A 14,850-nucleotide genomic window follows, 5' to 3' on the forward strand; every position below is an offset into this window, starting at 1 on the left:
TAGCATTTACATTCTCTACACTAAGCACAGTGCTTTGCGCAGTGCTTCTGAAGCACCCAAACATCAGCTGGTTGACAGGCACTTGGGAAATGCCATGTAATTAGCAGTGCCTGACCCTTCCCACCAATCCTTGTCTATCCCACACATAACATCATATATGATATATATGGGGGCCAAATAGCCTGACAGAGAAAATGGGGAGGCCTGACAGGTGGGAGTTCTACACCTGATTTCAAAAATAATATTGGTGCAAAGTAGACTCCTCTAGTAAGTGGAGCTTGGTCTCCAAGCTGTTTCTGCTGACTGTTGAGAGCAATCAAGCTTCTGGTTCTGGCACTTGATCCTAGAAGTGCTATCCCTGCTTCTCTTCCCTGATTCAGCCACTGATTCAGCCAATCACTGCTGGTCCTCCCTTGCTTGTTCCTTGATTCCCAGGCCAGAGTTTAGGTAGAGACATGGTATCTCCCCCTGAATCACTGGGTAGGCCCATGGGACACTCCAGCATCAGACTTCTCAAGAAAAGGAGCCCACATGCTGCAACATTTGGTCAGGTGTGTTAAAACATCATGGCTTGAATATGGCTAGGTACTGAGCTTTAAAGTAAGAACTTCCCAACTTTCAGCCACCACACCACTTCAAATTCTAGATTACATAATCCATATTTCCTGAACCTTTAGTATTTTTCAGAATGTATATATGTATATATGACTTCACTGTTGCATCTCAACTGAATGAAGCAAGGCAGTGCCATCTGTTGAATTATTAATACTGCTTTTAAATCAATTGTTATCTAAGGTCAGTTTGCTGCCTTCAAAGCATTCGATGCCATTTCTTTTTCAGATAGAGAAGAAAAGAGTTGGTCTATACATGCATCACAATGAGATGGTAGAATAAACTGTACGACTTCAGTCTGCAGGTGGGGAGCAAAACTTGTAGACACAAAACCAGCACAACAGAGTCTTTGTCAAAAATCTTCTAGTTTTCCATCTGTTATGTGGGGGAGAATTCAAAAATAGTATCCCACTTGTAGTCTGAAGCAGTGCTATTTATCTTTAAATTTTATGTTGTTGCTTTTAGAATTGTATGGTTTGATTTATTTGCATTATGATTTTAGATAATATATTGGAAACTGTCCTGTGATTTTACTTTTAATGAATAGCAGTTTACACATTTCGTTAATAAACGTTAAATATTCACCTACCTCATTCTGTGTGCCATGTGTAGAGCCAGACAGAGAAACTAAGGAAAACAGCACACGTGTGTGTGTGTGTGTGTGTGTGTGTGTGTGTTGGGAAATAAATTGGCATTCACCTGACACTGTTGGGTTGCTGCTCTAGTTACTTTGACTCTTAATATCAACGATTAATTTACAACTGCACTGCTTAAAAGTTTCAGGCTTCATTTATATTGATTTCTCCTGTACCTGATAATCCTGGGAAGATGGACCATATGCTGATACATTATAATCCATTAAGTCTCTCTGAACTTAATGAAGTTGCACAAAGTGCATGTAAGCATGAGAATTGGCCTGCATGTGATTCTTAGATGGCTTATAACTGGGTCACAAATAATTAACTTTCAGACATTTTAGATTAATATCAATGTAGCATGTACGTTGGCCAGGCTTCGGGGTGATTTTGTTGTTATTGTTTGCTATTTGAATAGATAGCTCTGTGGTTTTGGCTTTGGCTAATGAATATGTATAAATCTTGCATTCTGCTTCTCTAGTTTATTCCTAATAAAAACAAAATTGAAATAAAATTAAGCATGTAATTAATTTGAGAAAGATCAGTAATTGTGAATACTCCAAGTATGGTGGGGGGATGACAGTAGCTTTCTGGGTTGTTGGGCTCTCTTTAAAAGTTGGTGAAAGAGGCTTGCTAATCCATAGTGATTTCTTTTGAAATTGAATAGTGGTAGATATTTTTTTACTCAACCTGCAGCAGAGGTCATTAAAAAAGACAACTAGTCTGTTATCAACGTCAGTTGCTTCACTTTGGCAGATGGTTCTACATACACGGACATTTAGCATATGTTTTCAAAAGCCGAATTGGAAATCATATGACTTGCAAGGCTGTTTTATAAGATTGGAGGTCTCTTGTAGTTACTGTGAGACCTTTTGTTAAAGGTAGATCTGCCCTGAGAGTTTCTGAGCAAATTCTAATAACAAACAGGAGCTGGTTTGTTATTAGCAGGGCATTTATATTCTTACATAGCTCCCAGTTGGCTTTTGCAGAGTTTTCAAGCAAACTGTTTTCAAGGACTGCTGAGATACTAGAAAACAAAATAAATGTGCAAGCTAGCTGCATGAATCTCAAGCGTTTGACTAACACACACTTGGTAATGTAAAGTCAGCCTGGCTATGATTTCTTGTATACACCAGGCTCCTTTGTCCATCTGTGCTTAATTGTAAGTGATATGTGAAGGCAGAAGCATTTAGCCGTTTAATCGCCAGCCAATTTCTTCCTCTTGAAAATGGACATGACAGTGAAATGCCTTCTACCAGGGCCAGGTATTTATGGTCTTTTAAAATTAGTAAAATGTTTGTCGTCCATCTTAGTTTATAGTGCATCATATGTACTATATTTACAGTGTACCTCTATGAACCCTGTCTAGAGTTAGATAATGTATATGCCATGGCTTCTATAAATGGTAAAAGAAAGCAGCAGGGATGGCAAGAAATACCCTCTTCCCTTAAGAATAAACAAAAGTTGGACTTTCCCCTGAACTCTGTTTTGCATACTTCCACGACGACTATTTTCAGGCACCATTTTCACGTGTTACCTTACCAGATAATTTCCTCATTATTTGATCTTTCACACAATATAAAGGCCAATTCTGGAAATCTTGTCATAATTATACAACAATGTTGAAGATGTGGGTCCTGCTACTGAAAACAGGTTGCAGGACTGAGTTTAGAAAACAAGGTTTATTAGCCTGAGTACCAAACTCCTAAGCAATTACTTGTCACCTTGATGCATAACTTCAATATAATTCCTTGGAATTTCAGATTTCAAATAGACTGAAAATTGAACAAACTGCCCTGTTTACCGTACCCTGAGCAATAGTAAACTGCATTGTAGCTGCTAGGTGGCATACATTCCCTCTGGACGACAAATGCCATCAAACTGACAGAGACTTGCTCTTGAGTAAGCATGCACAGAATCTGCATGCTTTGTGGGCAGTTGATGTTTTAGTGCTCTGTATCTGTCCTGCTAATATGACTAGTTAAAGGAGAATGCAAGCTTACCAGCAAGATAGGAATTTGAATCCGCTTTAGCGACTGGAAGTGAAGAACCAGGGGTGGTTGCTATTCTAGGCTGATTCCCCTGCCCCCCAGCTAGTGTGGGGCTTTGGGAAGGAGGTTTGAAGCTCTGGCAGGGTCCTAGAGCTCTCCTCCCTTCTTCCCAAAGTTGGGCAAGCACTAACTAGGCTTTAGGAAGGTGGCAGGAGGACTCTAGGACTTTGTCAGAGACTTCATGCTTCCTTCCCCAAGCCCAGTGCCTAGCAGTGCCATGCTTACCAGGCTTTGAGAAGGTCCCTGCAGTTTAGCAGTTATAATTCAGGATTTTGCGTGGCAGAGTAAGAAACTATGATGGCATAACATTTTCTGTGATGTTCCCATGTTTTTCGGGACAGTTGATGAGTATGCCTACAGGTCGACTGCGTAACAGCAACCACAGAATGCTACAAAGCTAGCCATGGTCATCCTCACTCCTACTTTTCTCCCACTTTGATTGCAATCCTATACAAGCTTACCTGGGAATAAAGCCGATTGGACTTTGGTGGCCGTACTTCTGAGCAGAAATACAAAGGGTTCCACTTGTAAGCACACATTTTTTAAAAGGTTTCAAACTTCCCACTGTTAACTGCTTGCTAAGTTGTTTATCTGTATTTACCCAGTGTTCTGTTTTACTTGTTCCGCACAGAAATCTGTGTGAGGAAGCTCCTGTAACCACCATATCTTAAAAATAATTCCTAAGTGACTCATTATGCTCTGCCTTCCATCAGGTGAGCTATATTCCAGCACATCTAATGGCCTTATTTAAAAAAGAAATCAAATAGACTCACTAAACGGCTGTTGCTGCTCCTTATTGGTCTCTCTCTTTTCAGTGGCTGCTTTATCCTGCTTTGCTGTTTTACATGCTCTGCTTTTATTTTTTGCTACATGGGCTTTTAAAAATTCATAATTATTATGTTATATATTATGTTAGCCAGTTATTTTCTTAATTACTTTGAACACATAGTATAAAAAGTGAGATATAAATCTAGTAATGAAATAAACTATAAATAGTCCATTAGGACTTGAGCCATAATGCCAGCTCTGAAATTGAATTTGATCACCCACTTGTAGTGATTCAGACATTCTGCATAGGAAGGTATGCAAATGGTGTGAAAATAATCAGCACTGAGAATTCCAAGTCCCCTTTTTTTCCAGTGTTCTGAAGAAAAATTGTCTGCAACTCACCCACTCTCCGCAGAGTTCAACAAATATAGAACACTCCTTGGGTAATTTGCCTTCCGTTCCTAAGAGAGGAAGCAGAATGGCTCTCATTTCAGACATGCAGATCTAAATATTTATACAGGAGGATTATTTCCCGATTAGGCCAGAAAAGAATTTGGCCTAACTTGTTGTATTGCTGCATTTATCAAGCAGTATGTTCACAGTAGAGCATGACATTTGAGTTTTTCTGTCCTTGCAGATAAAATGCTGAATGTTTTGTAGAAAACACAACCGCTCCATGAACAAACAGCCCCACCTTTCCAACCTGTAAAGATTAGAGGATCACTGAGAAAAGTGAACACTGAATAGTTAAAGAAAACTGAGCCAGTATTCAACAGCTTCAAGTATTTGCAGAAATGTCTTGTCCAATATCAGCTGACTAGTTAAGATAAGCAGGGGAGGGGGCTCTGCAGTCAGTCCCCATATGAGCAGGATGCTGGTGGAAGCCATATTTTATATCAAGGGGGCTTGTGAGAGATTAGAAACATGAGCTTTTCATGTTTTATAAAATTCAAGGACTGTGCAGCATAGCATAATCCTACAGCATAAACCTGGAAGAATTTTATTGATGAGCCCACTCTTAAATCTGAAGGGGCAAAATTGTTAATATATAATTCTTTCCCACTTTGCTTTTTCTGCCATTAATTTTCCTGCCATTAATTTATTCTACTCCTTGCCCCAAACATTGATGAATACCCAATGTCAGTTTCCAATCTATAATTTGGAATGTGGCCTCTAACAGCCTTGGTCATTGCCATGCCAAACATTTTACTGGGTTAGTGGCAAAAAGCTGTTGAAGAAAAAACCCACATAGATGGCATTCATATACAGGCTTACCCAGGAGTAAGTGCCATGAACTTATTAGGACATGTGTATGGTTAAAGTAGTCTTGTAGTCTTAGATAAAAGGTTTGATAAGCAAAATGCAGGCTGGAGATTACATGGCACAAAAAACCAATAAACGGTCAAGCATCAATCAGCAAGCGGGATTAGGGAGAAATGGAATTTGTCTTGCATTATGAGAGCACTTTAAAGCAAAAGTAAAACCTTCAGTAACAAAGCAGTGCAGTCTATATATTAACTTACATTGTCATTCAGATGGTGAAGATGAGTTGATATTGTGGGGCAGCTGTCTGCTGTATTATAGGGCTTAACTTTAACAATAAAACCTATTCATACTGGAAAAAAGGATTATCATATCACAAAGAGTACCATCTCTAAATCCTGAGGTAACTAGGAAAAAACAAGTATTTCCTCTTTTAAACTGGCGATAAACTTCCATTTACAGAGTGCTAGATAAATGAAAGAAATTTTCTATAAAAAAATAGACATTTGAGTCCAGGCACTCAGACTTTGGTAGGGTAGGGAAACAGGCCTTACAGTTTACACTAATCAAAAAGGTATTTAGAACAAATAAAACTGCCTTTTTCTGCACATTGCCAAATGCTCACACTTATTTCTGCAATTGTCTTGTAAAATTGAAAACTTAACATGCACCGAGATCTCCTAAGCACTTCTGAAAGGATGTCTGCTATTAGTCTGACAAGACCAGTACATGTGGTTAGGATATAGGGCTGGCGAGAGCATATTAGTACCCTAACCAGTTGTTGGTTAAAGTTATCCAGCATATGTAACTGTTAAACTTAGTTAAGTGGAAATAAGAAGATGATTGCACCTTGTCACAAAACTGAACATTTCTTATTGGAAGAATAATAATTTATTATTCGTACCCCACCCATTTGACTGGGTTGCCCCAGCCACTCTGGGTGACTTCCAACTTATATTAAAACACAATAAAACATTAAAATTGAAAAAACTTCCCTGTACAGGGCTGCCTTCAGATGTCTTCTAAAGGTTATATACCGTATTTTTCACTCTATAAGTGCTCTATAAGACGCACCAGACCACAAGACGCACCTAGTTTTTGGAGAAGGAAAACAAGAAAAAAATCTGAATCTCAGAAGCCAGAACAGCAAGAGGGTTCGCTGTACAGTGAAAGCAGCAATCCCTCTTGCTGTTCTGGCTTCTGGGATAGCTGTGCAGCCTGCATTCGCTCCATAAGACGCACACACATTCCCCTTACTTTTTAGGAGGGAAAAAGTGAGTCTTATAGAGCACAAAACACGGTAGTTACTCATCTCCTTAACATCTGATGGGAGGACGTTCCACAGGGAGGGCGCCACTACCGAGAACGCCCTCTGCCTAGTTCCATGTAGCTTCACTTCTCGCAGTGAGGGAACTGCCAGTAGGCCCTCAGTGCTGGACCTCAGTGTCTGTGCTGAACGATGGGGGTGGTGATCTCCTTCAGGTATACAGGGCCGAGGCCATTTAGGGCTTTAAAGGTCAGGACCAACACTTTAAATTGTGCTCAGAAATGTACTGGAAGGTTACCTATGCCATTTTGAGCTTGATTCAGACAACCTATAAGTATATATACTACAACTCCACAACATCTTCTCCACTGCCTAGTAAGCAAATCAGCAAATGAAACCTGGTTAGCTTTGCCACAGCCTGATGTGGCAAAATGGAGGTAGGCTTTTCAATGTTGGCACCAGTGTTTTGGAATGCCCTTTCTATATAAATACAAGAGGCCCCATCACTATTGGCATTCCACTAGCACCTGAAGACACAGCTGTTTAGGAAAGCATTCCCCTGATCTTAAATCTTATCTTGAACTGATCCTAATGTTTTAACTGTTTTTAACTGACTAAGGTTGTTTTAATGTTCTGATAAAATTGTTATTTTGTATTTTAATTATGTATGGTTTTTGATAATTGTGGGGGGGCATAAGGTGTGTATATGTGTATGTGTATAAAGGGTTCCTCATGCACTTCCACATTTTTAAAGTTAGCTGCTGTTAACTTGTAAAAAGAGATTGTTCAACTGAATAATTTTAAGGCAGCTGAAAACATATTTGAAAAGTAAGATTTCAGAAAAAAACAGTAAAAATGGTATTATGGCTTCCTGTTTAGAAAGAAAAGCTATTATTCTCTTTGTTTGCTATCATTTTGCATTAAATTGGTGTCTGAATAGCTTTCATGCCTATAAAACTTACTTCCTCTTCTATTAGACATCCTCTGTGTAGTACTGTTTTTGCTGGAAGTAATTACTGTTCCAGAGAAGTAATTATCAGCAGAAAACCTCAATCAAGATGAACTTCATTATTCTGTCAAGTTAGGGCTCCTTATTCAAGCCCTCTCACATCCTAGGGTATTAGTCTAATAAACCATAACAATATTTTAAGTGCCTTAAAAACAAACTGTTGTACAGCATAAGCATGATACCTTCTTGGTCCTACTCTGGCAAGGAATCCAATGTAAATTACATTTTTTCAGGGTTGTGTGTGTGTGTGTACACACACACACACACACACACACACACACGTTCTACCCACTTGAATTGATTTTATTGCAATGGTTATCTAAACATTCTATAGTTTTGTTCATTTAAAAATTACTGTGCTGCCTTTCATCAAAATACCAGTGTGGATCACAAAAATGCAAATATGTTCATCATAAAATGAACACATTAAAAAAACCCACAGCAAAATCCAAAGTAACAGCCACTTCAAATGCCTGATTGCCACCTCAGGGTGTTTTTTTTTCTGTGAAGGGTGATGGTTTGTTTTTATTATATATTTTTATTATTGGACATCAGCCTGGAATCCAGTTGGTTGAAGGGCAGTTTAGAATTAACTAATGATGGTTTCTCATTGGAAACTACAGCTGGTAGAGATAAAGTAGCCACCAGGATGGTTTATGATTTGTGCTTTTCGGATCATATTATGCTGCTCTTTCATCAATTGCATGGTTTCTGATTAACCTCCAGGCTCAAATCAAAGTGCTAGTTCTTAGCCATCAAGGCTTAAACAATTTAGGACCAGGATATCTAAAATATTGCCTCCTCCTGTGTAAGGATGGGCGAGTATATTGATTTTGCTTTCTCATGGTTTCTCATTTTTCTGCTCTTTCAGCTTTCTACTTTCCACATGTTCATATCAGTTTGCCTTAAAAAAAAAAAAAATCCTCGTGAATTTTTATCAGCATTTCAGTACAAACTTATCCTAATATGCAAATATGGGTTTGCAGTTTTATCCAGTATACACATTTTTTCAATACAATTTCCTCTAATATAATGCATATTTTTATCCAATATATGCATTTTTATGAGCACTTTAGACATACAGTGGCACCTCTGGTTACGAACTTAATTTGTTCTGGAGGTCCATTCTTAACCCAACACCGTTCTTAACATGAGGTGCGCTTTCACTAATGGGGCCTCCCGCTGCTGCCACGCAGCTTACCTCGCATCCTGGGGCAAAGTTAGCAACCAGAAGCATTTACTTCCGGGTTAGCATAGCTCGTTACCTGAAGCGTTTGTAAGGAGGGCGGTACATAACCCAAGGTTCCACTGTATTGTGTGTGTGTGTGTGTGTGTGTGTGTGTGTGCAGGCATATAACTAACTTGGAAGAACAATAACAACATTTGAAATAAATGACAGAACATGCTGTGTACACTGCATGTATTTGTAACTGTGCAGGAATAGGTTCTTCAAACATCAAGATATTGTTTCTTTTTCACTATGATTCAATTGAGGGGGCATGAATTCTCTATCAAATTATAGGGGGAATATGAATACCACCTGCTGGTGAAAATACTACACTGGTGCATTTATGTACTTGAAGGTCAGTGTATTGTATTTTGAAAAAAACTAAAAGGTTTTATGCAAATATGTGAATGAATTGAGCTATGCCTGTTTCACAATTCTGAGCATGGAAAATGCATAAGATGTTGCCAGTGGCAGAGGAAGGGAGGTCGGTGGGGTCGGTCCGCCCCGGGTGTCATCCCTGGGGGGGGGTGTGACATCGCCGGCTAGCAGCTAGCTCCGCCTCTGGATGTTGCAGTTATAAGTTCTGTTCAATAGGTTTTGCTCCCAGATGAGTGTACATAGGATCATAGCCTTAGTATGCCACTAAGCTGATTCATTCTGTATGCTAGAAGAACTGATGCCTGTACTGTTGAAATAAATGTTTGGATGTGAAAATGAAGCCTTTGCAATACAATCTAAGTGTTGCCGGATAGAAGGGTTTTGTATTTTGTTTTGTTTTTTCGCTACAAGTCTTTTCTCAAGGAAAACCTACATTGTAAAGGTCTGTACTTTGGAACTTCCTGCCACAACAGAGATTGGGAAGCACAAAACACATTTTTCAAAGTGAACAGAAGAATGTGCTAAGAGGAATCAGTAATATATTTTAAAGTACCAGTACCTAGGGTATAAAAAGACTTTCAGACACTTTTTAAATTTGAAAAGGAAAGAACAACTACAAATATCTATAAAAAACAGATTACACAACTGTGGGATATACCACAGGACAATGGCACAAAGGACCACCATTCTAGATAAAATGGATCTGAAAACAGCAAATGGTGTCTGAACATGGATGGTTTTTAGGTGCGCATGAATCCAATTTCTCTTTCATATTGATTATACTTGCATTGTTTGGCTAGTGAGCAAAATTTTATTTTCAAAATACTTTAAGATGTCATTTTGAAATTGAATGAAGAAAATCTTTTTTTTAAATCTTGCTTTCAATAAAGCAAAAACATTACTTTATATGTTGAGATGGTTTGCAAAACAAAACTTAAGCTGAAACACAGCAGTCCATTTTATTTAGTCATAGGGGTAAGGGAACTGTAAAAATGTACATCTGGTTTCCACGTATCACTAAACAGAGCTGTAGCTTTGCAAACTATGGCTTAACTATAGTTAGAAAATTCTGGCTGCTGCACTGCTCCGCTGCTGCTGCTGCTGCTGCCTCCACCACTATGCTGCTGGGAACTAAGCCATGGTTTGACTTAGTGTTGCATCTGAACCCAGGCTTGTGATTTGTCTTGCTCCAAACCACAGGCTGTAACTAAGTTTTGTTCTGGGCTTACTGCTTTTAGTTTGGAGAAAGCAAACTATGAGCCCAGGTTTGAACACTGAGCCAAACTATAACTTAGCTTCTGGTAGCATGCCGGTTAAAAGGGGGGTGGGGCAGAATGGCCATTATTTTCTATTTGCGCACCAGCATGCTTCCTCATTCATGCTTAGCAATGGTATAGTACAGTGCTTTGTATAAACAAGGCCACACACACACACACACACACACACACACACACACACACAACTTCCCCCTTACTCAAGTAACAGATCAATTGTCAATAGCTTAAGGAAAATGCAGAAGACCTGAAAATTTTCTAAAATGTTTCTGAGGACATCTCACATCAACTTAATCCATCGATAAGTGTGAAGGAAGTTCCTGGTTCAAGGCTGCCCCCTGAAGGTGGAGCTTAGAAGGAGACTGAAAAACAGCTCAGTGTGTGTACCATATTTAATCAAGAGTTATTTGTCTTGATAAGTTGTAGAATATCTTGATTAAAGGCCCTTAATGACATATTAATTGCGGTGTCATGTAGCTATTAGTAATATATATATATATGTATACACACACACACACCCTGTATGAATGTTTCATTTCTAATCGTATAGCATCATTGTTTCCTATGAACAGTAACCTGTAATGTAAATTTAGCACCAAATCCTTATTCTTTCACTGCTAAAGTGGTTACAAAGCAGACTCAATTGCACCAGACTGTTGAGTCATTCATACATGACAAGTGCTCTAAGATGTTTATGGGGAAATGAATACAGTATTAGCACAGGATGAGGGACAGCTTTCTTTAATCATTCAGAAAACTTGATGAAATGTAGATATTTACAATTAATGAGGTATCACATATGCTGATCACTTTAATTATATGCTCAACAGTCTCTATCAGCCATCATTCAATATACACAGAAAGGATAAACCATCAGCAATAAACTGACATGGTATTGTTAGTTTAAATATTGTAAATCTAAATTTATGGGAGCAACAATGTTTTTAATATTCTCTTAATTTTTTATGGTAGCATTTCCCAAACTGATCACCTCCAGGTGTTTAGACCTGCAACTTCCATCATCCTCAGCCAGCATGACCAATGGTCAGGGTTGATAGGTGCTATAATATTAACAACATCTGGAAAGCCACAGTTTGGGGACAGCTTTTTATAGTTTTCAGCCTGCATATTTTTTCCAGCTGTGATCATTTATAATTATTTTGATAGAATAAAGCTGTAGAAGTGGTGATAATAAGAGCATGGACAGTCACAGATTTAGTGGACAAGCATTTTTAGTCATAATATCATTCCCCAACCGCATGGTCTCTTTTTGCAGAGGGGACAATAAGGCTGACATTCCCAAGACTACTTGCAATTGTGATACAACGTTAATCTAAATAACCAGAATAAGCAACCATTCTTTATTGTTGTTTTGGTTTGGTTTAATTATTTACTTGTGTTTTGTCTTGTATTTTATTCTGTGAACTGCTCTGGGATTTCTTGATGAAGAGGAGTATATAAATTATTATTATTATCATCACCATCATCATCATCATCACCACCACCACCAGTGGACCAGTTGGACATTGCTGTGACTTTGTATTCTAAAAATATTACAAAGCATAAAATTAAAACTATTTTCCAGGAGTTCCCATTAATGTTATTCGACCTCATGCTAGAATAAATAAATGATAGATTGAATGAAAAATCGCCTGCCATAATTTGAGCATACTGACTAAAACTTGATCTATGATGTATGTTATGATTTTTTTTGGAAGAGAACACCAGGACATTCACTTCATGTTCCCAAATGCTAAAACTGTCTATCCACCTGCTCCTGGCAATCCTGAAGAAGATAAACAGCTTGTTAGGGTAATGAAATCCATAAATGTTTTCTTACAGGAAATTAGTTTTAGAGGCACATGTAATCAGTGTGAGCCATGCTATTTCCTTTCAAGTTGGAATGTTGAGAATTGGATTAGCATGATTCATACAGATAGATGATGCATGCTTGGTGGTCTTATGGATGGGGAAAGTGGCTTACACCAGAAGGGTTTGCTGAACTCTGCCTTGCTGAATATTGCAGTATACTGGGATGGAGAGTGGAAGGGACACCAAAGTGTGGTTGGTGTGATGTAAACATGTCTGTGGAGCCAATCTGGTGCTCCTGCTGGCACATTAGCATTGCACTGACCTCACCATTGCCCCCCTATCAATCCTGCTGCTGCACCAGCCCAGCCAGATAGAAATATAAAGATTGCTGCAACCCCACCCTGCCGTCGACTGCTGCATATGACTCATTGGGCTCCTCATCCCAATTATGCCCCCATTCTTTCCAGCCACCATATCCTTCCTAAACAGTATACCACAACCTAAGATTATCCATTGCATTGCCAATGCACCATTTTGTTGTATGGTTATTTTTGCCATGTGTTTTATTTTTTTTACCCCTAACTCTTTGGTTTGTTTTTTTCCAACCAACTTTTAAACTGAAAAAAGAATAATAAATCCTAATGCAGTTTGTTGATCAGTTCAACTTTACCTTTCAGCCATAATTGAAAGGAAGCTTTCAGCTCTAGGATGAAAGTGGTGAATAACAAACCCATTCTGTAACATGAGGAATTCTTGTTACTTCCCCTGGGATTCACCCCAGGAAGAGACTGGAGAGGACTTTGGGCTTGTGGCTGCTCATTCACTTCCTCTCCCAGTCTCTGTGGCCCTCACCTTGCTCTTCTCACCAAAAAGTGCACTGGAGAATTTTATAATACTTTGAATATGGCATCTCACCTTACTTGAGGAGATTAACCAATTGTTAACTCTGTATGACAGCTCCAAAGGGCTACAGAGAGAAATATCTGTGCTCACAGAAAGAAGGTACATTATTAAAAGTTTGTATACTTCCTGGCTGAGGAATCAACATGCTGTTTCATTTTCTCATTGAAATCACTCATAGTGGCAATCAGCATGCCAACAGCTATCCATGAAATGAAGTTTAAATAAAGTTGCCATATCAGTATTGCTCCACTGGACCCTCTTTGTTTTGCACAAATAAAGTAAACCCATTAAAGGTAGTTGACATGACTAACTTACATCCATTAATATCAATGGGTCTACTCTGAGTAAAGCATATTTGGCTGCACCCAACTGTCACTAAGCCCTTTTCTTCCACTGATGTGTGACAAACCAGAGACATGTCAATTGCTGTTACATGGGTAAAATTTATTTTAATGGCAGAAGAGGGTTAGAATGGGTCTTATTAATTAATTTTCTTCTGAGTTGCGTATTGAATGGCTTTTATATGAATTGTGAAGCACTTTCAGACAACAGTTGTGTGTGCGCATTGTGGCAAAGGGATGATGCGAAAGAATAATTATTGTCGGTGTAAAAATAGTAGCCTAATAATTACGTGAACCATAATACTCTGTTGTTGACTTTAAGGATATTCAAATGGGTGTAAGTAAATTATAGTATTAAAGGATGCAAGTTTGTGCTGTGAGTCATGCTGACCAACAGAGTTTAAATTCAGTTGGCTAGCAGAATAAGTAATTGCCTGACTATGGTTTAAAGAGCTATTCTGGTCATATTAATTATAGAGAAGAAAAACTGAATATGTGTGTTTTTAAGGTAAAGAGGTATGTGGGTGTAGAGAAATATGACTGCGTGAGTACAGCAGCAAGGAGACAGAATGTGATTTTGCAGTACATTATTGTTGGATTTAATACGAAAATCTGAACGCTTTGGAAAAAAGAATTCTGAAATAGCATGTTATAATTCTGCAACCTTGTGCAGTAGTTGATTACAGGGACATATACCGGAATTGTTTGGGTATTTGTAACACTTTCTTAACTCATTGTGTATGGGAGGCAGATGAGTGGTATCTTTTTATAGCAGAGGAGAAGTTGATGGGGGAAACACTTCTGCAAAGAACCTTATTGCCATTTGCTCTGATACAGTGGTAAAATGTGGGTTTTCCCAGGGAAACAACAAAAACAAAACCTCTCAGACATGGAGCTTTGAAGCCCAGATCTTTGTCTAGAAATGCAGCACAAAAGGAAGACTAGATGAGCCCTATGTTGAGGAGAGGAATGACGGGGAAAGAGGCTGCTTAGGTCTTTCCCTTTCCACATTTGTCCCCTCAAAATCATCTTGCACTAGATGAGGTTTTCCCCCCTCTCTGCAGAAGAAATGGTATGGAAGCCCCATGCCAGTTTGTGGGTGTGTTTTTACTGGGGGGGTAGGTTTTAGTAGGAACAATTTAAAGGCACACTATCCGACTCCTCTTGTACTCCCATTCACAACTTTCAGTGTTGATTTTCAGCAGCAAGAGGGAATGTCAGGTATCTGCATGACTAGTTTATCTCTAAATTTATGGGATCAGTCTTTTCTGAGATCTGAAAACATGAGTAACTTATGCAGGCTAGTTAA

At 38.7% G+C, this 14,850-nt stretch overlaps 1 protein-coding gene across 9 annotated transcripts in view; it reads left to right on the forward strand.

Annotated features, from left to right (window-relative positions):
• The window catches only part of DLGAP1 (DLG associated protein 1), a 334,630-nt gene that overhangs the window by 104,358 nt on the left and 215,422 nt on the right, over positions 1 to 14,850 (forward strand). The window contains exon 1 of one of the 9 annotated variants that reach the window (XM_079982903.1): positions 3,937 to 4,011. The exons of the other annotated variants lie outside the window; for them this stretch is intronic. The gene's annotated coding sequence lies outside the window, so the exon portion shown is untranslated. Of the gene's footprint in view, positions 1 to 3,936; positions 4,012 to 14,850 lie in introns of those variants that run through there. 9 annotated transcript variants of the gene reach the window in all.

This window comes from Podarcis cretensis (genome assembly GCF_951804945.1).
Source record: "Podarcis cretensis genome assembly, chromosome: 7".
Lineage (NCBI taxonomy): Eukaryota > Metazoa > Chordata > Lepidosauria > Squamata > Lacertidae > Podarcis > Podarcis cretensis.